This window comes from Podarcis gaigeae (assembly GCF_964106915.1).
Source record: "Podarcis gaigeae genome assembly, chromosome: 12".
Taxonomy (NCBI): Eukaryota; Metazoa; Chordata; class Lepidosauria; order Squamata; family Lacertidae; genus Podarcis; species Podarcis gaigeae.
The window spans coordinates 23,005,588-23,032,278 of NC_139688.1; the positions used below are offsets into that span (position 1 = coordinate 23,005,588).

Sequence of the window (26,691 nt, forward strand, 5' to 3'; positions counted from 1 at the left end):
GGGACAAAGTTGTTTCTATTTTTAAAAAATTTCATACTACATATATTAATTGGCTTATCAAACAATTACTGGTTTGGGTTCTTAGAATGGCTGTGCCAACCAATCAGTGGAACTTACTCTGTTTAACTTCCTCCTGATTTCATTTTCTTCAAACAAACAAACAAACAAACAAACAAACCCATATTCTTGTAATACTGAATAACATTGCAAGCAACTGGTGATATCAAACTACTAGCTCACATTTTCCCCATTTTAATCTGGTTTTACTCTTTCTGGGAGAAATCAGTTATACAGTATTTGATCTTTTTTAAATGTTACCAACAACCTGTTCAAACAACCTGCTTGCAGTATTACGCCCCCACCTGGAAGCCCCCCTGGGTGCCCATTAGCTTGACTCCTCCATCATCATTTCCAACCATAACCAACTCCCAGACATCTGGTTTATTGAGCATTATCCTGATTTTGTTTGTACGGAGTTTGCAAGGATGTTAGATAATGCTGATTGTTTATGGAGTATTCCTTCTGATTTGTTTTACTGGAGGTTGTACAACATGGCAGTTATTATCCAACACTGTCCAGTACATTTCCCCTACCATTTTTGTTAACACAAGAACTTTGATTTGGGGCAGGAAGGAGGTTTGTTGCACAAGGGTACCAAACCCATTTTAATTACACAACTTGAATTTGCCAGTATGAGACTGAATTCTACTTGCAAAATAGTCTGAGAGAAATTGATGGAGTTGGTCAGAAGTACTGTACAGGGAGCAGCTTAGAGAATGAACTGATTTTGCTGAAAGATGGAACTGCTTGGTTGAGTTCTGGAATCTTGTCTTATGGAAATATAAGATTATGAATATTTTTGTTTATTAAACTGCAGTAGTAGTGTTGTCAAAGGATGGAACTGTTTTGCTGATTTTTGGAAAATGTGTTTTTGAGATAGAAGAATGCAAGGTTTGCTCTTGCTATTAATTATAATAGGAATAAAAGTTAACCAAAAAAATTAGAATGTGAATTTTGAAAAATACAATGAACAGATCATACTGAGTTCAGAGTTGCTTACATTTAATGTTAGGATGCTTATAAAATTGGGATCAATAATCAGTAGATATATTGCACTTTACTGTTTAGTCTGAACAACTGCTGTTAAGACTGTGCTTTTAGCAGATTCTGTTTTTAATCCTACCATAATCTGGATCATTAAACTTATTAAGATCTTGTTTTTTGAGGGTGAATAAAGCACAATATGCTTTTTGCAACTGATAGCTTTATGACAAAGGGAGAGTCAGACCTAGGCAAAATAAAAGTACTGTAGAAGGCTCTCGGGAACACTTTTTAAAAATTTAACATATTGTCCTTATTTATTTGCTTCTTTTTGACTTTGTGTGGTTTGTGTTGTTTGAACTATGCAGATGACACTTATTTATTTATTACGTTTTTTTCGCTCCCGCCATCCTTGCTTCTTTCCTGATTAACATTGAAATGAGTTTTGTCTACCTCATTTCCTCCGTCTTTGTGCCGTTTCTAATGATTTTGGGCCAATCCTAATTTCCATTAAACCAATCGATAGACAGACTCCCATTGATTTCGGAGGAAGCTAGTTTGGGGCTTTGATGTTTCCTTTTCTTGCAGCTCAATATTATTTTCCCATTCAAAAATGTAAGAAATTGACTTGTTTAATAATTTTCTTTTTATCCTTGCCCTTTACACTTTTCACCCAAAGTGCTGAATAAAGGAACACTTACTGGTATGACCCTGCTCCATTAAGAGCCCAGATGTAAGATTTTTGCTGGCAAGTAAGTGCTTAGGAATGGGGTGTTCCAGGTCGCCATGTTCTTATTAGGTCTGTCAGTGGCTATTAGTCATGAAACCTTAATGGACCCTCTATATTCTGAGTCAATAAATTGTTGATTATCCACTGCTGGAACCAAACAATAGGATATGGAAATTTCCATTGTTCCTATACATGAGAGGCAATGGCTGATCAAAATGAACTTTGCTCTGTGCCATCAAGACCATTTCTCACATGCTTATATACTGGTGAAATGTCACAAAACTTTACTGTATCAAGTTGAGATTCTCCCACTAATTTTCAGAGAGCCCAATGAACAGAAAGATAGGCAGGTATGAGTTCTGGTGCCTGCTAAACTTTGGTTTCAGTAGATGGTCCTGATTTGGGCAAGTCATTGGCTAGGTTTTTGGTGTAAGGCTAAACCATTGTTTGTTTAGCTTAGCTCTGGTTTGTTTGAACATCAGAACCTGCCTGAAGCAACTAACTATGGTTTCTTTGGGGCCAACAACCACAACCTGAAATTATAGATTGCCTCCATGGCGTTGGCATTTTTCAGGAAGGGTATACGAGAAATTTAAGTTTGTGCAATTAAAGTGGTGCAACAAATGACCAAGCAGCAATTTCCTGTCTTCTACAAAGCACTTTTGTATAAGAGCCAGGTATACACAGAATGGGCAAGGAACAACAAACCAAGGTTAGTAAAACAAATGTGGTTTGCTTGATCATCCATGAACCTGGATTTTTCTACAAACCACAGATGTTTAAAGCAAATAACAGTGGGTTTAGCATTATGCTCACATGCAGTCATTGTCTCAGTCTTGGTTTTCTTGTCTGTGAAAATGGGACTTCTAGTTATCTACTTCTGTGTGTGTTATAACAGATGTGATAAGGATTGTGAAGCAGTACACAGTAAAAGTTGTTGTTTTGCAACTCCTATAATTGCTATTTTAATATTAAACTTACATGGACCACTTCTATTGTAAGAAAATGGCTCTTCTAGCTCACATTAACTTAGTGTTCACATGAGTGCAGTGTGAGAGAAGGCCCAAAGTGCGGTTTGTGTAATGTGTATTTCATTGTTCATATGTATATAAGGCTTTTTAAAAGTGTTGGTTCCATAGTTTGTTTCCCATTCTAACAATATGATGCTGCAAATTTTACAAAAGAAAGAAAGGTGAAAAAGAAGTATTAGGAGAGAACATATATTTTACCTATAGATGGCTACTTTGTATATTTTAAGAAGACAATTCAGTGTGCTGAATTTATCTAATAAATGCTGTCAGTTAAAAGTCTTTATCAATTATACAGAAGTTAAGATAAAGATTTATTGGTCTGGAAGGTAAATAATGACCAAAGATGAACCCAAAATCAATATTGACTTTGAAGGATAATCAGACCTGAGAACTGTCTCAGTATTAAGTCTGTGGTACAAAAAAAAGGAAGTCTTCGCATTTCTAAAACCCACCCCATACAAACCCCACTGCTAGGTTATAATAATAGAAAAGCAAATGAATTATAATAGAAAAGCAATAAAAGACAATTTGCTTTACATGCATGTATGTATGCAGTGTGTGATGTTTGCCCCAAAAGAGCTAGTTTAGGGAAACCTCAAAGGCTTGTGTATCCCAAATAGGAATCTTTCCTTTTTCTATTTGAACAATAAGCTTTTAAAGGAAAAATGCCTTCATTGCAAAAACCTGCTTGCCATGTAGCATATCAGTACATTCTCCTGACCATGATACTGCCTTGCATATGTAAACTTTAGGGCTTCTCAGTTTTAACTGGTAGATTAACTGACTGACTGTGCAATCCTATGTGTCTTTAGAATTAAGTCCCAAATTGAAACTGAATCCAGAGAAAATTGAAGTGCTGTCAGTGGGCATGCCTTATGTTCTGGAGCTGGCAGAGTTGCCTGTTCTTAGTGGGGCTGCACTCCCCCTGAAGGAGCCAGTGTGTTGTTTGAGGCTGCTCCCAGAACCACCTTTGGCTCTCAAGCCGCAGGTGGCCTCTGTGGCTAGGAGCACCTATGCCTGCCCGATGCACCATTTCTGCATAAGGATATCCTGGCTAGGGTTGTGCATGCTCTGGCAATCTCCGAACCCAAAATGTGTTCTAGGAGCCTTTGAAAATGTTCCAGAAATAGCACCTGGTGTAAAATCCCGAGGCAAGAACGCTGTTCGGAGAACTAGGGCATGAACATATCTACACAGGTTGCCAATTGTTTTCCAGCTCCAATTCAAGGTGCTTGCTTTGACATTTAAATCTCTCAAGGGCTTGGGACTGCAAGAACACCTTCTCGCGTTCTGTGCTCAAGAATCAGCAGATGGGGCCTCTCTGGTGGTCTCTCCCACGATGTAGTAGGTGGGGTGGGGACCCAGAGACAGGCCTTTTCAGTGATGACTTGCATTTTCAGAACTCCCTACTTACTGAGCTGCACCCAATATAAGGTAAAAGGTAAAGGTACCCCTGCCCGTACGGGCCAGTCTTGACAGACTCTGGGGTTGTGCGCCCATCTCACTTAAGAGGCCAGGGGCCAGCGCTGTCCGGAGACACTTCCGGGTCACGTGGCCAGCGTGACATCGCTGCTCTGGCGAGCCAGAGCCGCACACGGAAACGCCGTTTACCTTCCCGCTGGTAAGCGGTCCCTATTTATCTACTTGCACCCGGAGGTGCTTTTGAACTGCTAGGTTGGCAGGCGCTGGGACCGAGCAGCGGGAGCGCACCCCGCCGCAGGGATTTGAACCGTCGACCTTTCGATCGGCAAGTCCTAGGCGCTGAGGCTTTAACCCACAGCGCCACCCGCGTCCCCGCACCCAATATACCCTCCAACATTTCTCCAATGAAAATAGGGACATCCTAAGGAAAAGTGCAACATTCCAGGATCAAATCAGAAATCGGGGACAGCCCTGAAAAATAGGGACACTTTGAGTTTTCCTTGTAATAATGTGCGATAGCTTTTTGATAACTAAATTTTTTAAGCAACTTATAGTTCCTTCAGCATCTTAGAAAACATCATAGACATATTTATTTCAATTTAGTGTATTTGTTTGGTTGGCAGCTCTAATTATATTCATAGATTTGTCTGGTTTTGCTCTTTTTTATTAAAAAGACAACAACAACCAATGGGACCAACATAGTTTGCCTAGTAGATTTCACTTGTGAGAGGCTATTAAAACCCTACTGGGGCACGGAAAATACCTATGCAATTATAAATACCCTTTCCAAATAATTTATAATTCCAAAATAGTCCTATTTGCTTCCCCTTCCTGTGCTCCAGAGCAGGCTGTTGAAGGACTTTGCTTTTTGACCACAGTTCTAAAGAATGGTGAGCTTTTAATTGGTCCTGGTAAATTTAACTCCAGGCTCTGCTTTTCCAAAATGGCTAAGACGTTTAACTTTATCATATGCAACATCCTGAAATCACTTCTTTTGGATTGCCCTGAATCGTTCCATGGCATTTCTGGCTCCCTTATGCATCAGAGAAGAATGTAGCTTTTATATACCTCCCAAGATTCATTCTGAATTTTGACAGATTACTTTAAGTGCCTTCTTCCTTTGTCATCTCTTTTAATAGATTCCCTGCCCCCCAGGTCTGTCAGTTTCCTGGGCCAAGAAGCTGCTTTCGTTCACCTCGGGAACAAAGAAACTGCTCCTGTTTAACTTAATCAAATACTCTCTTCTTTCTCATAGAAAGGGAAGCAGCCAATTTACGTCCCAGCTCTATTAAGCCTGAAAACAAATTTCCTGCATTCCGCTAATATGAAGTCTTCCCTCCCCTTGTCTACCTTTTTCTTCAGCTTTGTATAATGGTGAACATTTTAAAAGGACTTCACACAAACATGTTCTATATTAGTTGCAAACCCCATTTGCGTCTTCATTAAAGCATTATAACATAAATATTTCCCCTCCAAGTCACTTAACTGTTTTGCTTTTTTCCAATGTAAAAATTGCTGTTTGAAAATCTGAAAGCTTTATTTTTAATTTTGTTTGTTTGCTCAGTTTCTAAGCCACTGTAGAACATTCTTTCTCTGGGTGACTTTGTGGCAAGAATCAAGTTGCATCAAATGCAATTATAATGTAACTGTGATTGTTGTTGTCGTCATGTAAGGATGGGGAAGAAAGTAATTTCAAATTTAAAGGTAAAACCACCTAATTCACACTTTCCAAAAGTATACAGAAAAATCTGAAACAGCCATATTTTGAAATTTGCAATTCTCTGAAGTTTGCAATGCAGTTCTCCTGTCAAGTAATAAGTGCCAAAAAATCATATACTATGGTAAACTCAGCATGACAAAGCATGGATTAGTTTTAATGACATACAAAATTGCATTATATTAGGGGGAAATGCATAGCGTTTTAGACAAAATAGCATACAAAAATGTGTGTATTGGCAAAAATTATCGTTCAAATGCTGGTGGGGAAATGTGAAAAACTGAATTTAAGATTGGAGAAATGAGAAACTCAGAGCGACTGAAATTGACAGATTCATTCATCCCTAGCGCCACACAGAGAAATACACTGGAAAAGCAATGAATGGTGTGGCTAAGTAGCACATAATTTAGATTTTACTTCAGTTGGGATGAGGATTTTGAAGGATTTTTTTCCATTCAAAAATAAACATGAAAAGCATTACATGTGTCCATTGCAAGCGCCCATTTCCCTGCAAGAAAGCAGCAATAGATATGAGCTTCCCAGTACACACATGAACAACAAATTAGATGTGTGTGTGGTTGCCACACATGATGAGGCTCATATTGATGAAACCAGCTTCTGCATGCACTTCTGCTGCAGATTTGTATCACTCTGTAAATCTACATCACAATACTCAGCTTCACTCATTGACGGGGCTGAATTATTTGGGGGGAAGCAGAGGGGAATATGCACTGCAACACAGAACTGTTGTGCATGATTAGAGCTGAATCAGGAGCACAGTGTAAAAAGCCTAACAGTGCAAACCTAGGGAGGTTTCCTCAGAAGTAAGTGTGTATAGGATTGCAGCCCACATATCAAATGAGTAAGCAATGTTTTATTGGCTATTTAGGTTCATTTAGGGGGAATCTTTGTTTTTGCATTTGTTTTGTCTCTCTGAGTTCTCTTTTTTTTAATAAATAGATTTATTTATTTTTAGCAACACATTCTTTTGAGGGTATTTGGCAGCATAGCAGAATTCCATTCCTGTGCTGAAAGTTAAGGAAAGTGATTACTCATACATATTTTACTTGGATGAATAAGTACTAAAATGCTGAGCAGTAGAGAAATGAATATAAAAAATATATGAAAATGCTCTGTATATAATACAATAAGAGAGATGTTTCAAATAGAAAACCACATAAAACTGGCTTGAGAAAATATAATTTTCTTTAGAGCTGCAACCTTTTACTCACTTCCCTGGGAGTAAATCCCAGTAAACTCAGGGTCAGGGTGGCTGACCTCTGACTAGATGTAGATAGGCTTGCGCTGCACACTTATTATTTTCTGTTGATCTGTTTGCACATTGGATTAAAAATTATATATCACACACTTTTTCTCTCCATGATCTATTATGCAATATGTGTAAATAGTACTTTACATTAATTGTTAGAGTTGTATATATAAAGTTGTAAATACATTTTTGTATATACATTTCATTTATAATAAGTAAGCACATACTAGGCTTAAAAGCAAACCTAAGAAAACCTCTAGGTATATATATTTGAAAGGTAGCAATTTTTTGGAGATCTCATCTTTTTGAGGGTATTTTAAGCAATGACTAACACTGAATTGACACCGGAAGTGACGGTATTCCAGCTGAACTATTTAAAATTTTAAAAGATGATGCTGTTAAGGTGCTACACTCAATATGCCAGCAAGTTTGAAAAACTCAGCAGTGGCCAGAGGATTGGAGAAGATCAGTCTACATCCCAGTCCCAAAGAAGGGAAGTGCCAAAGAATGCTCCAACTACCGCACAATTGCACTCATTTCACACACTAGCAAGGTTATGCTTAAAATTCTACAAGGCAAGCTGAAGCAGTATGTGGACCGAGAACTCCCAGAAGTGCAAGCTGGATTTAGAAGAGGCAGAGGAACCAGAGACCAAATTGTAAACATGTGCTGGATTATGAAGATAGCTAGAGAGTTCCAGGAAGACAGGAGTGCCTGGCGTGCTCTGGTCCGTGGGGTCACGAAGAGTCAGACACAACTAAACGACTAAACAACAACAACACTGAATTATAATTGTAAATATTGGAAGAGGCAATTCTTAGCATGTAGGCTTGTTTCTGTATTATTTATTTCCTAGAGTAGTTTTAGAATAGATTTCCAAGGAATTTGGGGCATGCCTTTAGAATGGTTTGCTGAAGACTTTAGCAAATGTCAGAGTGACCAGTGTGGCTTTAGCAATGTCAAAAGATCCTTGGAAGAAGCAGGTAGTTAGGTGATTATGTTGCTCCAAGACTATGCAGGCAATTATGATGAAATTAGGCCTCTAATACTTTGACAGACAAGTCTATATCTAGCCCAGCACATGATCCCCCCTAGCAAATGTCAGTACCCAGTAGAGACTGGTGGAATGCAGTTGCATCACCTGACCTCCCAGCACCAAAGTTACTGCTGTTACTGGGAGAGGCAAGGTGTATCTCCTTGGCACCAACCTCCCTGCCGCCCTTCCCCTCCCACTCTAAGCAACAGTGACACTGCTGGTGGGAGGTCAGGTAAGTGTTGCCTCTCTGCCCATCATCTGCTACTGGCAGTAGCTCTCCAGAGTCAGGCAGACTTTCCCCGAAGTCCTTTGCAACTAAGCGTAAACGTAAAGGTCCAGTCGTGACATACTCTGGGGTTGCGGCGCTCATCTCGCTTTATTGGCCGAGAGAGCTGGCGTACAGCTTCTAGGTCATGTGGCCAGCATGACTAAACTGTTTCTGGCAAACCAGAGCAGCGCACGGAAACGCTGTTTACTTTTCTGCCGGAGTGGTACCTATTTATCTACTTGCACTTTGACGTGCTTTTGAACTGCTATTTTGGCAGGAGCAGGGACCGAGGAACGGGAGCTCACCCCCTCGTGGGAATTCGAACCGCCGACCTTCTGAACAGCAAGCCCTAGGCTCTGTGGTTTAACCCACAGCGCCACCCACATCCCTGAGCATAGCAGTGGTTGAATCCAGACCCTTTCCCTGCTATATCCAAAGTGTATTATTGTTATCAGTGCAATTCTGTCACAATTATCCAGCTGCAGTGAATCCAGTGGGCAGTGGCACAGTTAGGTCATGTGAGACTCTGGACTCAGTGGTCTTAGGAGGGGCTTTCTTAGATGGTAATCCTTACTATTTCACTGTACAAGGTGAGAGCCTTTAACCGGAAAAGGACAGGAGAGAGTATGAACCTGTTACTTCTGCTTGACAATTCAACAGCTTTTGTTATCATCAACCAGTATATCCTACTGGATCCATTCTGTGGTTGGCACTTGGAGCACTGCTCTGAAGTGATTTCAGCCCTACCTTCAGGGCCAGTTCCAGAGTGGGTGACACTGTAACTTCCCCCTCTCCCACCCCCACCAAACTATATAATGGCTTCTATATGAAGTCATTGGAAGTGGTCACTAGAATCTTTGGCGCACGATATCATCAGTATGCTGGTGGCACTCAGCTCTATTTCTCCATAATGTCTGAATCAGGAGTAGAGTCTTGAACTGGCATCCAGATGCAGTGGCAGCCTGGATGGGGGGACCAATAAACGCAGACTGAATCCTGGCAAGACAAAGGCCCTGTGGGTAGGTGGCTTCTGGGGCTGAGAAACTGGCCATTTCTCCTTTTCTGGATGGAGTCGCGGTCCCGTTGAATGTGAACAGTTTATAAAGCTTTCACAATTAAAAAAAAAAGATGATTTGATTTCAAAATGAAGGGAGCGGGTGAGAAAAATGTAAATAATAACACACACATCCAATTTGTTGACTTCCAAACTTAATTCCTGCAGTGATCCCAATACTTGGCTGTTTCATTAATGTTACATCTATCAAGCAGAAAGCAACACATCAAGATGAGAGGTAATAGTGGGTTGGTGTTTTTTTGCCATGTCGGTAACATCCTGCTTTGGGTTTTTAATATGGCTGCTTGAGCCCTACTTAATTGTGTGATGTGAGCATAGCTCCCTCTGTTGGTTTCTGTCCAGAGTTGCATCTAGTTGATGGTATTCTGAGTGTACCGATGATGATCTGTAGACCCTATTGCAGCGCTGTGGAGAAGGTGCCAAGGGTTTTGGTATGCTTGGGTGGCTTGTAGTGCTGATATTCAGAATCATTATAATACCAGGCGTGCATATATTATACTGGGCCCTTTACTAGCAGGCGTTTAAGTAACAGCTACCTGTATGCTGTGGGAAAGCTTCCTTGTATTTTACAAGAAGGATTTAATAACATACTGGAAATTTAGGTTTCCACAATTAAAGTGGATTGGAGCGCTCTGGTGCTATTATACCACTTTAATAGCATCTGCCAAAGAATCTGGTGCAGTTTGCTTAGCCCGGTGTTAGAAGATCCCTGTTCCCCTTGCAGAGCTACAATTTCCAGAGTTCCCTGGGAAGAGGGACTGATTGTTAAACAACTCTGGAAATTGTATCTCTGAGGATTCCCCCCCTTTCTCATCAGTTGGTGGTTTTTATTGGACTCACTGCTGATTTTTGCCTTGGTATGGTAATTGTTCCATGCTTGCTCTTTAACAAAAAAATAAAAAAAATGATGTTGCTGGTCTTTGAATTTGTTTTGGTTTTGTGGTTTCTATTGTGTTGTGCCATTCTGGGAGAACTTGGGGGGGGGGGAGGCTAACAATGCTTTAAATAAATAAAGTAACAAACAAACCCTGGTGTGACTGTTAGCAGCCAAGACTGATTAAAAAAAAAAGTTTAACTAAACAAAACTAATTCCTTTCTTTATTTGGGGGAATTGATTTGGTCTGTGAGGGCCGCACTGCAAAACTATATGGTTAGATCCTTCGCTGTGGGCAGTGCCTGCTCTCTGCAGCAACCTGCCTATGAATAGTAGGCAAACACATTTTGCTGTGTAGTTTATGTTGCCTGCTAACAGCATTTTGGTTGAGTTACACCTACTCAGATGCCTAATTTTTCCATGCAGTTTTGTTATGTGTATCTGTTTTAAAACTTCTAGTTTCATTTATATTTTGAAGGGGGCATTACTTCAATTTGCTTTTAGCGTTTTATCACATTTTAATGAATATTTTATATTGCCTTATGCAAACAGCTTAGAGGTTCCTTTCAATTAAGGTATGCACCAATCTTGTCAAATAAAATTCAGAGGTGCCCTTCTGCTAGCATAAGGCCCCTTGCACTCATGAAAGGGCCTGTTTCCAGCTTAGCTGAAAGATGTTTCGTGGGGGGAAATGGGATGCCACCTCCCAAGGAAGTTCTTCTGTCCATACGAGTCTTTGTACAATGCCAGTTTACACTGGTGGTTGTATATAAATTAGTGATGTAACCTTTCCAGCAGTTAATACAATTAGGAATGGATAGGGTTAGAAATCTGATTTAGTTTGCAAATTCACACTTTCTGAAAAGCTATGGGAGCCAAAGCATAGCCCACCCTTCAACATTCACACTTCAAGCCAACTTTACAAGTTAATTTGTACAGATATGCATTTACTAAGGTGGAGTGTGCATATAAACACATATATTAGTGAAAATAACATACAAAAAAGGATTACATTAGAGAAAATAGCTTTTGTAAAAATGTAAATTGGGCAATATTGCGTATGAAATAGGAGAAAGTCATATTAAAATGATGACTTTTCATGAGGCCTTATGTGTTGTGTGTGTCTATCAAAGCTGGAGCACTGAATTTAAGATTGGAAAAATGAGAACTGAGATGAACTGAAATGGACAGATTTGCTTATCCCTAGCCACACTTCAGTGGCATAACTCACCCTTTTGCATGCAGAGCTTCTAGTTGCAATCCATGGCAGATCCAGGCAGGACTGGGAATGATTACCCTCTGAAACCTTGGGGAGCTACTGCCAGAACTAGATGGACCAATAGTATGGGTCTGTAAGGCAACTTCCTATATCCTTAAATTAAACAACTTCCTTCAGCCTAGCCAGTCTTCACAATGTGGCATATGAGCTTCTAAATTAAAATGAGTGAGTTTCTGAGTGAGGACTGCTTTGTTAGTTAGTTTCAATCTTACACAGTGATTATAGAAAAAAGCTCCTGGATATTTAATTAAATTAGAAGTGTGCCTTGTCTTGATTCCTTGATTTACACAGAGACATGGTGGGGGAAATAACCCACAAAAGCTCTCCCCTTTTAAAAATACGGGGGGTGGGGAGTAGTAAATTGTCACTGTCTCAAGCATTGGTTGGAACCTGCAGGTTATTGCTGAGGCAAAGCAGAGGACATGAATGAAGTAGTCATACGTTAACAAAGCTGGCAGATCTCTGGATGCTGTGCAGTAAATCAGCATGGTCTTCTGACTCCCAGTAGCTTAACAAAAGTATTTTTTAAAATATTTGTTTATTAGCTTTCTCACTCATAAAATATAAATACAAATTTGCCGCCTTTGAGATGGCCCCACTGTGTCTCTGGTGGCCAGATTCCAGAATCACTAGCCTGTGATAACTCAGAGTAGATTTGTACTTGTACGCAGTGCTATTTTTCTAGAAAAAGAGGTGCTGGAACTCACCATGAACTAGGGGTGGAGGAAGGAGGGTATGGTGGGTGCAGTGCGCCCCGGGTGTTACCACTGAGGGGGAGTGACAAAATGCTGGGCAGCACTCACCACGGGGCCTGCAATGTGCCTAAGCCACACGTCTCTCCTGGGAGAGACACGCTGGCTTGGGAGCGCACAGGCTCCGTGATGCCCAAACGGTGCGCCTGCTGCCTCCCCCTCCCCAGCTGTAGGGTGGCTGAGTGGGAGGAGGCAGGCAGACTCTGGAGGTCCCACAGTGCACCCCGCCCCTATGGACGGCTCGCCCTGCTGCTGGCTGCAGCACCCCAGGCGTCCAAGCGGCTTCCTCCGCCGCTGCCATGAACATCTCCCATTTTCTCTTATAATGGCAATGGGGCTTATCACACACGCAGCCCAACAAGACAATTACAAAAATCCACCAACAGCATACAAATCAATATGGCTAACCTGACCCAAAACACACACCCGCCCCACTCACACATGAAAACAAAGACCACCACAGCCAACCACAAATGAACAACCACACTCTAGGCCAACCCCAACCTCTCTCACCACCAAAGGAACACAAGTGAGCAGCAAAGAACCTGCACAAGCAATGATGACACCAAACCCCACATATATTAAGTAAAATAGAAACATCATCACCCCCCCATCCTTCCCCCCCACCTCTTTCCCCCTTTTCTTCCTAATGTCTCAACAAATGAAACTGATTTGTAAAAATGTTACGGGGGGGGGACGAGAGAGAGAGACATTGCACATACTGTACTTTTGTAAATCAAGGAAATCTTTAATAAAAATACATTTTTAAAAATAATAATGGCAATGGGGTCCAGCTGAGAGGTGCCGGAACTGAGTTCCAGCGAGTTCTGGCTGAAAAAAGCCCTGCTTGTATGTGCAGGTTATCCCATCGTATTGCACAGCATATTGTCCTAAACAAAAAGGACAAAAGGGGGCACAGATCTGCATTTATATGTATAGCTGTAAATTTAGAAACAACTATGGTGGGGAGGAAGATTGTGACTGGTGCTCACAGCTGATGGGCAACTTCAGGGCCTTCAGTCTCCCTTCTTAGGGTTCTTTAACAGGAAACATTCAGCCAGATAGCCTTCCAAATGAAGGACACATTCAGGCAGAGGTCTGTCTTCTGGCAGCCCTTCAACTAGACGTCTGTCATCCGTAAAGCAGGACACCTGGGCACCCTAGTCAGCTTAAACATAAGTACTACCTCACCAAACCATACTGTGGATAAAGCTGTCAGAATGTTTTAAGTTTACACAGTGAGATGGCGGCCCTCCTTACGCATGTGGGGCTGGAGAATGATGTTCCTTTACCCAGAGCTCAGATGGAAGAGACACTTTCCATGCACAGCAGCTACTACTGCTAATAACTCCTGCTCCTGTAAACATGCCTGACCTCTTTTTGACAGTCGCTAATAACACTGGTGGAGCATCGACAGTGCTATAATTACTCTCAAAAATATGGCCATGTATATGTGACCTTGCCTTAAGACCCAGGCTGAATTTAAAGCAGTGACCTCAAAGGGAAGGGCTCTGAGGCTTTTAACGAAACCCCTGCGCAATACATTTTCCCCTGTCAGGATGTTGTAATCTAAACAAACTCCTGGAAGGTTTCGAGGCTTCTGAGCTTATAGGGTGGTAGCCATCAAGCTCCGGTGAAGATTGTGGGCCCATTCATGCATTGCGCTCCTCAAATTTCAAGGAGGATCTTGTCTCTTCTTTTCTATCCCAGTTGGGATTTTAGAAAGCAGCGTCCGGCAGGCTGGGTTTTAATTACTGCTTTCCGTTCACTTGTTTCGCGGAGAGTCCATCTTTGCTCAGATACTTCTGTGTGACAGACTGTGCGTAAGACTGAAAGACACTTCAGTCTCCAAGGGAACTGCCTGAACTATGATAAGCTGCTTTTGCCCTCATTGGGGACACTCTTTTCCTATTACTGTTTTCACAACCTTAGACTTGATCTGCACCTCGGGTGACAGCTGCTTGTTTAATTGGCTGTCGCTGACATTCCTTCAGGGTTGTCACAAGTGTGGAGAGGCAATGCCCAGAGAGAGAGAAAATATTGCATGTATGTGCTGCGTGCCTGTGTGTGGGCCTGACAGGCGCTTTCTCATATTCTTTCTGGTATACCATTATTTTTTGTACCACTGCAAATGCATGAGGGGTGGGGAGCGGGATATATATATATATATGGTGTGATCACACACAGACCATGATACGGGATGACAGGGATCATGTGTGTGTGTTTTGTGTGGAAAATGCCTTCCCTGTAGCAGAAGCACCAAACCGCGCCAGCATTTTCATTATGATTCCAATATTCCCGTTATCACAAAAGCTGGCAGTTTTAATGACAAACGGCTGTCATTGCATAAAGCATTTTAAGAACTAATAAACCTCTCCTGAATACCAGGGTGAATCATATTAGGGCTGAATTCCTGAATTCATTAGTAAAATCAAATAGTGTGTGGTAGGAATATATATTCTGAAATCTATTCAACGTAACTTGATTCTACGCTGTCGGGAATAACGTGGCGAGCAACTCTGTCTCCTGCTGTAGCTTTTCAGCCATCACGCAGCCTCCTCTGCCCTTTTGTGTTCCTAAGCCTGTAGATTTGCATATCATTTTAGATTTGCATATTTTAATTTTCAGGCTTGCTTGTATTTCACAGTTGACAAGTTGGTATTGCTTTTTCACATTAATCCCAGTCAGATGCAGAAGTTAACGAAAAGGCAGGGTGCTTGTGGGTGGGTGGGGGAAGCCCCAGAAACCAAACATTTGAGTGGTGATCACTTTATATTTGTCAGCAGTTAGTGGTTCCTCATGTCTGATCCCTCATGCCATGCCGGCAATCGAACACAGAAGGACGATGCCCACATTGTGTGGCTACACTGAAATACTTTATTGTCACTTGTATACAGTGAGATTTCACATGTGTCTCCCCACCCTCACCCCATTGGGAATAGAGTTTGCTTTCCCATGGGCAAATGCGAGGCTGTTAGCATGTGTGCAGAAACAGAGTTTTGAGGTATCCCAAAATGAATGATGAGGCTCTTGTCTGGTCCATGGTGAAGCCCTTGCGTGACCTGTTCACTGTGAGCAAACTACAATTCAGTCATGGTTTCAAAAACACAAACAGATGTTTTCACTTTTCCTCTTTGATTTGCCCCTCTGGAGCAGGCCCGGGCCCAGTTTGTTCCATGTTTAAAAACCCAGTACATTTTTTTAAAAATGGTTTGGCAACTACTCATGATAGTAACAACTTCCATAAGGGTAGTTTTAATAGTATGTTGCAGGAAACACAGCCAGGAGCTTTGTGACTCCTCTGCTGGTACAGTGGTACCTCAGGTTAAGTACTTAATGTGTTCTGGAAGTCCGCACTTAACCTGAAACTGTTCTTAACCTGAAGCACCACTTTAGCTAATGGGGCCTCCTGCTGCTGCCATGCCGCCGGAGCCTGATTTCTGTTCTCATCCTGAAGCAAAGGTCTTAACCTGAAGCACTATTTCTGGGTTAGTGGAGTCTGTGACCTGAAGCGTATGTAACCTGAAGCCTATGTAACCTGAGGTACCACTATATAAGATTTTGAGGGGTACAGTGGACAGCTGCGGGCAATATGCACTCTTGAAGACCATCAAGCTTTGCCTGGCAATAGTGTAGGTCCAGTGCAGGGTCCCAATGAGAAATCATAGAAATGCTACATCACATGATCTACAGTTATTGTGCAACTGTCCTGTCCTAATAATGCACTGAAAGGCAGGGTGTCAAAAAATTAAACAAGCAACATTTGTGCACTATATACAACCAAAGTGAGACAAAAAGCAGCAGCAACAGCAAAACTTATTCAATACATCCTTTCCTACTATCCTTAACATTCCCACACTTTTTGCAGTAAGGAAAGTGAAAGATAAATGTACTAGAAAGTATGGTAAAACATTCCATTGACGGGAAGCTGCATAACCTCTGGACAAACAAATCAGGATAAATGCTCAATACTCAATATATTTGGAAGTGAGACTAGCGCCATGAGAACTCAGTTGACTTCTCTAGGAAGAGGGAATTAATTTTTAAAAATCAGGTTTGCTGTGTAGTTTTGCTTCTAGAGGGGCTGACTATCCAAGTTCCCCCTGCTGATTGCAGTAGATGACATCAGAGTAACAGAGATCAAAGCTGCATTAAAGTAAGCAGTGAGCCAGGCACGATTGGAAGCCTGCCTTTAAAAAATGAAGAGTGTGCTTGGCTGCCTTTGCAAATATCTATTTCTATACGGCCTGATAATGGAGAGAGCTTGGAGCTCGAAGGAACAATGTTCCTCAGTCCTATTCTGCAAAACCATCCAGTAACATGATTCAGTGGCCTTTCGCGTTTCTTTTCTGCGGTGGCTCTGGGAGAAAGAAGTGTGCAGCTTATCGGCTCCCACTGCTCTGCCACACTGTGAAACCAGACACCCCTTGAAGGGGCCCACGGCAAAGCATGAAAAGATTAATAAGAATATTGCTCAGCGTTTGGCGAGTAGCTATGGGTTACCTTGCTGCCGACTTGCATTACCTCTGAGTTTTCGCTGCATATCCAGCAATACTAGCTGTGTGTCCTCCTTATTGCTAGGACCCCAGAGCAAGATACCCAAGGTAGCTCATGTTTTTATATAAATAAAAGTCGTCCCTGGCAAAAACTTTGCAAGTGCTGTTCTTTTAGTCATGCAGAGACATAATAATGGAGTGAACCAATCAACTATACAGTGGTACCTCGGGTTAAGTACTTAATTCGTTCCAGAGGTCCGTACTTAACCTGAAACTGTTCTTAACCAGAAGACCACTTTATCTAATGGGGCCTCCAGCTGCTGCCGCGCCGCCAGAGCACAATTTCTGTTCTCATCCTGAAGCAAAGTTCTTAACCTGAGGTACTATTTTTGGGTTAGCTGAGTCTGTAACCTGAAGCGTATGTAACCTGAAGCATATGTAACCTGAGGTACCACTGTACAACTGTTACAGATATGAGTCCATTCTTCATTGGATTGCATATTGGGCAGTTTTAAATGAGAGTTTTTAATACCTCATAATAACTGGAGATATCGGTGGTTGTCATCTGGAGAAGCAATCTTGTATTCTGGAAAAGCGAGGGGCACTGATTACGCCCGGCTCTCTTTATATGGCAGCCCTGGCATGGCATTCACCTTTGGGGAAACTTAAACTGGAACTTAATCCTGGCAAGAGAGAAGTACAGTTAGGTACAAATACAGCTGATTTGGAAGAGGTTGCTTAGCCTGTATACAGTGGTACCTTGGTTCTCAAACTGAATCCGTTCCAGAAGTCCGTTCCAAAACCAAAGCGTTCCAAAACCAAGGCATGCCATAGAAAGTAATGCAAAATGGATTAATCCGTTCCAGACTTTTATTTTTTTTATATATTTTTTTAAATTCATATTTATTAAGTTTTTAACAAAAAGAAAAAGGGTTACCAAACAGTACACAGTAAACAAAAAATACAAAAAGAATACAAAACCCAAAATTTAACATAAAAAGAAAAAACGAAAAAATAAAAATCCCTCATTCTGATATCTTATCATTCATTTGCTTATTTTCATGACTTCCTCACGCCTCCCTTTTTTGTATTCCAGTTAAATAGTTATTTCAGCAAATCCATACCCTCTTTATTTACTCTTAATTTACTCTTAATTCTTTGTCTTCACCTAATATAACTTCAAATTTTCGTCTAATATCAATCCAATTTTACATACTCCTATTTTGCCTTACTGCTAAAACCACTTCATTTCATTCCAGCATCATTAACATTCAAAAATTTTATAGTGTTTCTGTAAATAATCTTTGAATTTCTTCCAGTCCTCTTCCACCAACTCTTCTCCCTGGTCTCGGATTCTGCCAGTCATTTCCGCCAATTCCATATAGTCCATTACTTTCATCTGCCATTCTTCCAGAGTGGGTAGGTCTTGTGTCTTCCAACCCGTTCCAGACTTTTAAAAACAACACCTAAAACAGCAATTTAACATGAATTTTACTATCTAATGAGGCCATTTATCCATAAAATGAAAGCAATAATCAATGTACTGTACTATATGAAATAATACAGTATTGTAGATGATAAAAAAAAATCAAAAAAATCTTACCTGCACTGATGAGAGTCATTGTTTGGATGGAGGGCTTCTATCCATTTCTGCAGTCACACAATCAGTCAGTAACTGAACTAGGTTCCACACAGTCACAAAAACAAATTAACCGAAAAAGCCTCAAAGACAAAAAGGCAAAATAGCAAAAACAAAAGCACCAAACTTAATCCGTTCTGGAAGTCCATTTGACTTCCAAAATGTTCGAAAACCAAGGCACAGCTTTTGATTGGTGCAGGTGCCCCAGGGAAAATAGCCGACAGCCGCATCGAACATTCGGCTTCCAAAAAACATTCAAAAACCAGAGCACTTACTTTTGAATTTTTGCTGTTTGAGTACCAAGGTGTTTGAGAACCAATGTACCACTGTATCTCTAAAGCAGGGCCAGGGAACCTTTTCTCACCTGAGATCTACAATCCTCCCCATGTAACCTTACAGGTTCTGCGTGCTACTAGCAGGACCCAAGCATCATTCCCCCCCCCCACCAGGCCCAGTGCAAACATGTAACATAAGCTTCCACCTGCTCAGTTTCATCGCATCCATACAAACACGTGAGCCGTGATAAAAAGCTTTTCTTTTAATTATGTTTTCTACCTGTCTGAAGTTATACTAGGCCAAACGGCTGCTAATCTACCATACCTTGCCCCCTTTATGTGTGCCTGTTTTAATATAACACCCAGTCTGAATAAGAGCCCCTCCAGAGATTATATTTATTGCTCATTTATGATGATTTATGCTCACGATTCTATAATGGTGGCTATACACAATTGCACTCTCAGTGCCATTTGCACTTGCCGTTATACTTCTTTGGCTATGATCAGTGCATGCCCCGTAGTTTAAGGATAAAAAGCCATTACTTCTTTAAACTACAAATGTTCCGGTTCTCCTTTTTTTCAAGAGCAGCTTTTAATGGCTGGCAATGGGCTGTGGGGGGTAGGCAGGAGATATGTCAAAGTTGTCTTTTCTCCACACACATCCTTTCTAGTGCAGAAGCATCCCATGAGTGGAGTTCTGTTCACAGGAACGTTAAATCCAATCCTTTATGTTGCTTGTTTAGTCGTTCAGTCATGTCCGACTCTTCATGACCCCATGGACCAGAGCACGCCAGGCACTCCTGTCTTCCACTGCCTCCCAGAGTTTGGTCAAACTCATGTTACTAGCTTTGAGAACACTATCCAACCATCTCGTCCTCTGTCATCCCCTTCTCCTTGTGCCCTCCATCTTTCCCAACTTCAGGGTCTTTTCCAGGGAGTCTTCTCTTCTCATGAGGTGGCCAAAGTATTGGAGCCTCAGCTTCACGATCTGTCCTTCCAGTGAGCACTCAGGGCTGATTTCCTTCAGAATGGAGAGGTTTGATCTTCTTGCAGTCCATGGGACTCTCAAGAGTCTCCTCCAGCACCATAATTCAAAAGCATCAATCCTTTATACATAACAGTAATTAATAATATACAATAAGCTGGTCTCTGTTTTGTAGGTTTGATGTGTGGGTTTTTTTAATTGACATGTTGTCTATTTTATATTGTATTTTAATTTCCTGTAGGCTGACATGTAGGTTTTTGAACCAAAAGCCATACGTTGGCCATTAATAAGTCATTGACTTAATCAAGTAAAACTCCACAATTGTATCAGCTGAAGGAGTTGAAACAAAACCTGGATTTGAAATATTTCAGCCAATTATTTAACTGAAGGAATATTACAAGCTGTCCTTGTTTTAAAATAGTAGTTGCCAAATATACAGAATGTGGCAGTAAGACTGGTGACTAAGTTTTGCAAATAATTTTTTTTCCTATTGTAAACATAATTATTTAAATGTTATTTTTCTTTAAAAGACTAAGCTTCTTGACCTCAGTATTACACTGATTATTTTGAAAACAGAAGCCCTTCATTCCTCCAGAAAACAAAAGCCAAGTTTTATCATAGTAACTTAGTTACTATTGAACGTTTTCAAAATATTTTTGCAACTTCCTTCATTATCTCCAAAATGTCTACATAAAGAGAATAGTACTCACAGCCTGTCACTTTGTGGTGCTAACAAGGTTCTAAAAATATAAATGCTTTTGAAAAGGAGGTTTAATGCCATATTGTTGAGTACGTTAATAGGCAAGCAAGTTAATGAAGCAATGCAAATACTCATAAACCAATTCCATTTTGTGTTTCAAAACACAATTGTGTGCCATATCTTATGTTGCTTTATCAAACTCAGTAGAATTTCTTGCTCAAATTACTCCCATTATGGTATAAGAACTTACTTGCCTTGGGAACTACCTCTGCAAATCTATTTCCCTTTGGGTAGCAATTATAAGGAACTCTTAGTGACCCTTGTTTGTTCATACTGTATACTTAATTACAGGTGTTCCCACAACATTTGAAGCTACTAGTATTCGGGTATTAATGAAGTTTTATCTGTTGAATTGCCTCACCTTTTTATGAGAGATCCCTGGGATTAACAGACCCAAGAACATGAGTTTGCTTAATATCTATAGATACAGACTATAGAGGAGAACGTCATACAGTGGTACCTCGGGTTAAGTACTTAATTCATTCTGGAGGTCCATTCTTAACCTGAAACTGTTCTTAACCTGAAGCACCACTTTAGCTAATGGGGCCTCCTGCTGCTGCCGCGCTACCGGAGCACGATTTCTGTTCTCATCCTGAAGCAAAGTTCTTAACCCGAGGTACTATTTCTGGGTTAGCAGAGTCTGTAACCTGAAGTGTATGTAACCTGAAGCGTATGTAACCCGAGGTACCACTGTACTAAGGATTCCCCCCCCTTTAAAGTAGGGCATATGGCTACCCTGCTAGCAAGTAAAAAAGTGAGATATATCTATAGATACGGTATATAGATATATATTCCTAGAATCTGAATATTAAATGGAAAAAGGCAACAACAAAAAAGATAACCCTTAATTAGCATAATTTCTCATCTGTAGCAGGTTGTCTAGGAATTAGTGAACATTAGCATATTATCTGCTACGCTGGTTGAGGAGTGAACATTTCAAATACTCAGGGCATTTCCCAGCATTGGGTGGAAGCCTGTTTGTGCACCACACTGCTGGGAAATGGGGGAGCCAGCCAGACTCCTGACAATAACATACCTGCATCTGGTCTGCCTTGTTGTTGGGCAGACTAGGCTAGGTGTAATGCTTCTACAACCAAGCTTGGGTGGCAGCATCATACAGGGAGAAGCAGAGGGAATACTTCTACTTTGTCCACTTTGGGCCTACGTAATGAGCTGAGGCCTGCAACTCGACTTCAGCCCTTTTCAAGCTGCTGGGAACGAAGCAGTAGTGATACAAGTGGAGGATGCAGCTGTAGTGAGAGCAATGGGAGAGGGAAGCGCCTGTGTCTGGAGATAGGGAAGCATAGATGGGCCAGATAGAAATTGCTGGTGGTTTTTTCCTCCCTCTTCCCAACACACTCCCCACTACTGGTGCACACTATCCTGAACTTCTTGAGAACTTATGGAGTGAATGCCTGAACAGGGCTGCTGCCTAGGACATTTGTGTTTCCCCAGCATTCCTTTAGCCAAACACCCTCTCTTGGGTTTTAAATCAGTGGAGGGCAGGCTGTTAGTAGCCAGTGAAGGCTGTTTCCTTAGGGCAAATGGGGCACACACGCCCAACCTCATTCTGCCTTCAGGCACTCCACACCTGCCTGCCTTCTTACTGCCAACCGGTCCAGGGGATGGCACTGGCTGTCAGCGTCATCTTCCTTAGCCCCTATACAACTCAACCAAAGTGGTTGTGGAGGACAAAAGTGTAAGTAGCTGTTTGCACCTGTCACTGGCTCTGGCACCAACCTCCTTGCCTTCTGCCCTACTGGTCTCCTTGCCTCCTGCCCTACTGGTGTTTGGGGTCCCTTGGCAGTATGAGAATAAGCATGTTACAATGTTGGGGGTTGTGGAAGCATAGTTAATCAGGTTGTGAGCTATTGTTGGTCCAGGCCGGTGCATTGCCTCCTTCCTGGCTCCTTCCACTTCTCTCAGTGCAGGCGAACAAACAAGCAAGGGCAGAGCAGCTTGTGTTTTTCTTGATTCTTTTAAAAGTGAGATTCAGTTTGAAACACAATCTCTCTGCAGGCTCGCCTTGCTTTGAAAAGTGAGAACAGTACAGTGGGAGATATTTATAATTTCCTTGGCCTTTCCCAAGATGGTCATACAGATGAGAAGCACATGTTCTGCTCTTTGTGTACAGCAAACATCAAGCAATCTGGTGGCCAGAATAGAGTTGCAAGGAAAATAAATATGCAGACTTTCACTCTGCCATGCAGCACAGCAGAGCATATCTCTTCCCCTTTTCGTTTTGGCATCTTTTGCAAACAAGCAAAAAAAAAAGTCTTTTACATTTAAATATACAGTGGTACCTCGGGTTAAGTACTTAATTCGTTCCGGAGGTCCGTTCTTAACCTGAAACTGTTCTTAACCTGAAGCACCACTTTAGCTAATGGGGCCTCCTGCTGCTGCTGCGCCGCCAGAGCACGATTTCTGTTCTCATCCTGAAGCAAAGTTCTTAACCTGAAGCACTATTTCTGGGTTAGCGGAGTCTGTAACCTGAAGCGTATGTAACCTGAAGCATATGTAACCTGAGGTACCACTGTATAGTGAATACAGTGGGGGAAATTCTAATCTGCACTTCTCAAAGCAAACATGTGAACTGAAAAGCAGCTGTCCTCTGAAACTCACACTTCTCTGAATCTTGTAATGCAGTTATTCAACCCAAAACTTGTATACAAGCATGTACATATTAGGGGAAAGTGTGCATTAAAATGCATATATTGGCAAAACTTAAACATTTGCCTAATATGCTTTTAAAATTTATCTTAGGTAAAATGATGTATGTCTACATAAATACAAGGAGAAACATGCACTGAAATGCTGAGAAATTGTTGTGTGTGTTTTTTAAAAGTGCAAAACATGTGCCAATTGAACTTAAGGATGGAAAGAATGAGTAGCAGAAATAAACCAAAACTGGCAGATTCAGCCATCCATCTAGAGCAGTATCATACCAAAGCCATAGCTTTCCCCCAAAGAAGTGTGCTGAGAGTTGTTAGGAGATTCTTGTTCCCCTAACGGAACTACGATACCCAGAATTCCTTGGGAAGAGGGATAAATTGTTAAACCACTCTGAGAATTGTAACTCTGTGGAGGGAATTAAGGTAAAAGGTAAAGGACCCCTGACAGTTAAGTGCAGTCGCAGACGACTCTGCGGTCGCGGTGCTCATCTCGCTTTACAGGCCGAGGGAGCCAGCGTTTGTCCACAGTTTTTCCAGGTCATGTGGCCAGCATGACTAAGCTGCTTCTGGCGCAATGGAACACCGAACACCTCGAGTTACAAAAGCCTCAGGTTACAAACGCTTCAGGTTTACAAACTCTGCTAACCTGGAAGAGTTACCTCAAGTTTAGAACCAGGATGAGAACGGAAATCGTGTGCCGGCGGTGCAGCGTCAGCAAGAGGCCCCATTAGCAAAAGCACGCCTCTAGTTAAGAACAGTTTCAGGTTAAGAACGGACCTCTGGAACGAATTAAGTTCGTAACTAGAGGTACCACTGTACTTCTCTTAGTTCAATATGTGCTGTGCCCACTCTGCATTTGTAGACACACCTGCTCCTTTGGCTGAGTGGGACTCTAGACCTCAAAGTTGTATCCTAACAGCACTACGGTTTACAATAGTACAGTCACCACCTATCCACCTTTACTTAATCCTTGCCTAATGCAAATCTCACAGCATTTCTTCTAAACCAAAATCAGGAGCAAAGTTTGATATAGCAAGATATAAGCCAGAATAACTACTAATGGCAGGGGACAGAAAACAGGGTCAACGTGAGGGAAGATAAATTCTGTGATGGTAGCAGCTGGGGGCTTCCACAGTTTGGGCCAGTCTCAAAGAGTCCAAAATATTTTATGTGGGGAGAAGCAACAACTTTGCCACTGAGCTGACTTTTATATTCTGTTCTGTTCCAGCTTAGAAATCTCATCCTTTTTAAAAATAGCATGTCCAAACCATGTTTAAACAGTCAGGTTACCAACTTTTACTGTAAAATAGTCAGGGATGCATTGTCCATTTTATATATTAGTTGCTGCTGTTGAAGAAACAAAGATGTGCCGCTAACAATGGTTGTTTTTGTTCCTTTGAGCAATTTAACCACTGCATTGCATATACTTCGCTCAAAAGTTGTGCAAAGAGCTCATACTGTTAACCTGTAATATACCGTATTTTTTGTCCCATAGGACGCTCCGTCCCATAGGACGCACCTACTTTTTTGGGGGGGAAATAAAGGGGAAAAAATTTTCCTTTATTTTCCCCCCAGAACCAGGTCCGGGAACAGTGGGATGGCGGTGCTGCGCCTCCCCGCTGTCCCCCGAGCTTGTGGGGCTGGCCCATGTCTGCCTGGCGCGAGGGGCGCTCTGCTTCAGGGCGCCCCGCGCGTCGGGCGGCAGGCTACAGTCCGCAGCATGGGGAACCCTCTGTTTCAGGGCGCCCCCCGCGCCCCCCGGGTGCGCAAGGCTTGCCAAAACCAGTGCGGAGCCCGCAAGCCTTGCGCGCCCGGGGGAACCACTGCCTCCGGGCGTGCAAGGCTTGCGGATAGCTTCCTGGAGCCTGGAGAGCGAGAGACGTCGGTGCGCACCGACGCCTCTCGCTCTCCATGCTTCAGCGAAAGCCTGCATTCGCCCCATAGGACGCACACACATTTCCCCTTCATTTTTGGAGGGGAAAAAGTGCGTCTTATAGGGCGAAAAATACGGTATTCCTCTTTAAGTAGATCTGCATACTTTGGATGGTTTGCTTTACCTTTTGTCTTCATAGACCTTGCTAGATTGGGTGCCTCTGCAGATGCATTTTATAAAATTAAGTTGTCTACATATACTTTAAAGAATGTGTTTAACTTAATGTGTAGCTGGCCCCAAGTCAAATGGAAAGGATCATCAAACAAAAAGGAAGGAAATATACTTATTGACATCCAGTAATGGTGTACTAAGTGGTTGTGCTGAAGAAGCAAACATAGTACTATATAATAAAAGCAGTATGTTGTGACATTCGTTGCAATCTGCATTTTACTTGTCCATGAATAATACAGGTGATTGCAGTGTAAGTATTCCAGAATGTTGACATTCCTGTTGACAACTCAGTTGTATTTGTACAGCTAAAGAGATGTGGAAGGGGAATTTGAGGTCTCCGTAGTTTTCTCTTGTATGGTTAGCGTAAACATCACTGTGCAAGCCAATAATGGATTTTAGCCTGCTCAACTCAAACTGATTCATGCTGTTTTGCAATACATTTTTTTAAGGTTTAAAAAATACAACACAGGTGCTGTGAGGATAGGAACATCCTTAGCTTTTCCATCTTTCAAAATTACAAAAGACTCAACACTATCAAGTCCACAGGAATTTAAATTTGTTAGGATGTGGCTTTGGGGAGAGCGTAATCCAGCAAACAATTATGCAGCATTATGTTATTACATACAAAAGCTACCTTACCAATGAATCAGCCTTTTAAAAACCTGTAAACTAATTAGAAGTGTCTGGTCATAGGTACTATTTAGCAGAGCAATTCACCAGATTGCTTTCTGTCCAGCAGTCTTTGGCCTCACTGACGAGACAATGTCCAACTTACATATTTATCCCCCACATTCCTAATTATTTCACAGCTTTTCTGACATCCATAGAGTGAAAACAGGCCACCTCCATGCACAAATTCCCCACTCTTAAAATGTGTTTACTGAAACAGCAACAACCGCAGTTCCATGGAGTTTTAAACAAAGGTTGCTTCCAGTTTGTTCAGAATTCATCCTGATTTGTTTGCACAAAGTTTGTGAGACGTTAGATGGCATTGGCTATCTATTGAGCTCTGGTTTGTTGTAGGGCAATTCAACAACTGATGAAGAAGGGCAGTCTTCAGTCGCCACCTGCCATACCGCAGACAGCAGGGGCAGCTGAAGAAAGGACTTCCGAGGATAATCTCTGTGGATGGGCGCATTGTCAGGAGCAGGAATCAAGCGTACGTCAGCAATAGAAAAACACGGTGTAAGTGCAGTTAACTTTGTATTCAAAGAAAACAGAACAGTGCAGGCCTAGTGATGCCAGCAGGCCTTCTCCAATAAGGC

The 26,691-nt window shown here is 41.8% G+C and overlaps 1 long non-coding RNA gene across 2 annotated transcripts in view; it reads left to right on the top strand.

The window, feature by feature from the left end:
* Positions 1-26,691, top strand: part of LOC310828080 — a 33,871-nt gene that overhangs the window by 3,723 nt on the left and 3,457 nt on the right. For both annotated transcript variants that reach the window (XR_014556620.1, XR_014556621.1), the window contains exon 3: positions 26,450-26,611. This is a non-coding gene — a long non-coding RNA (uncharacterized lncRNA). The remainder of the gene's footprint in view (positions 1-26,449; positions 26,612-26,691) is intronic.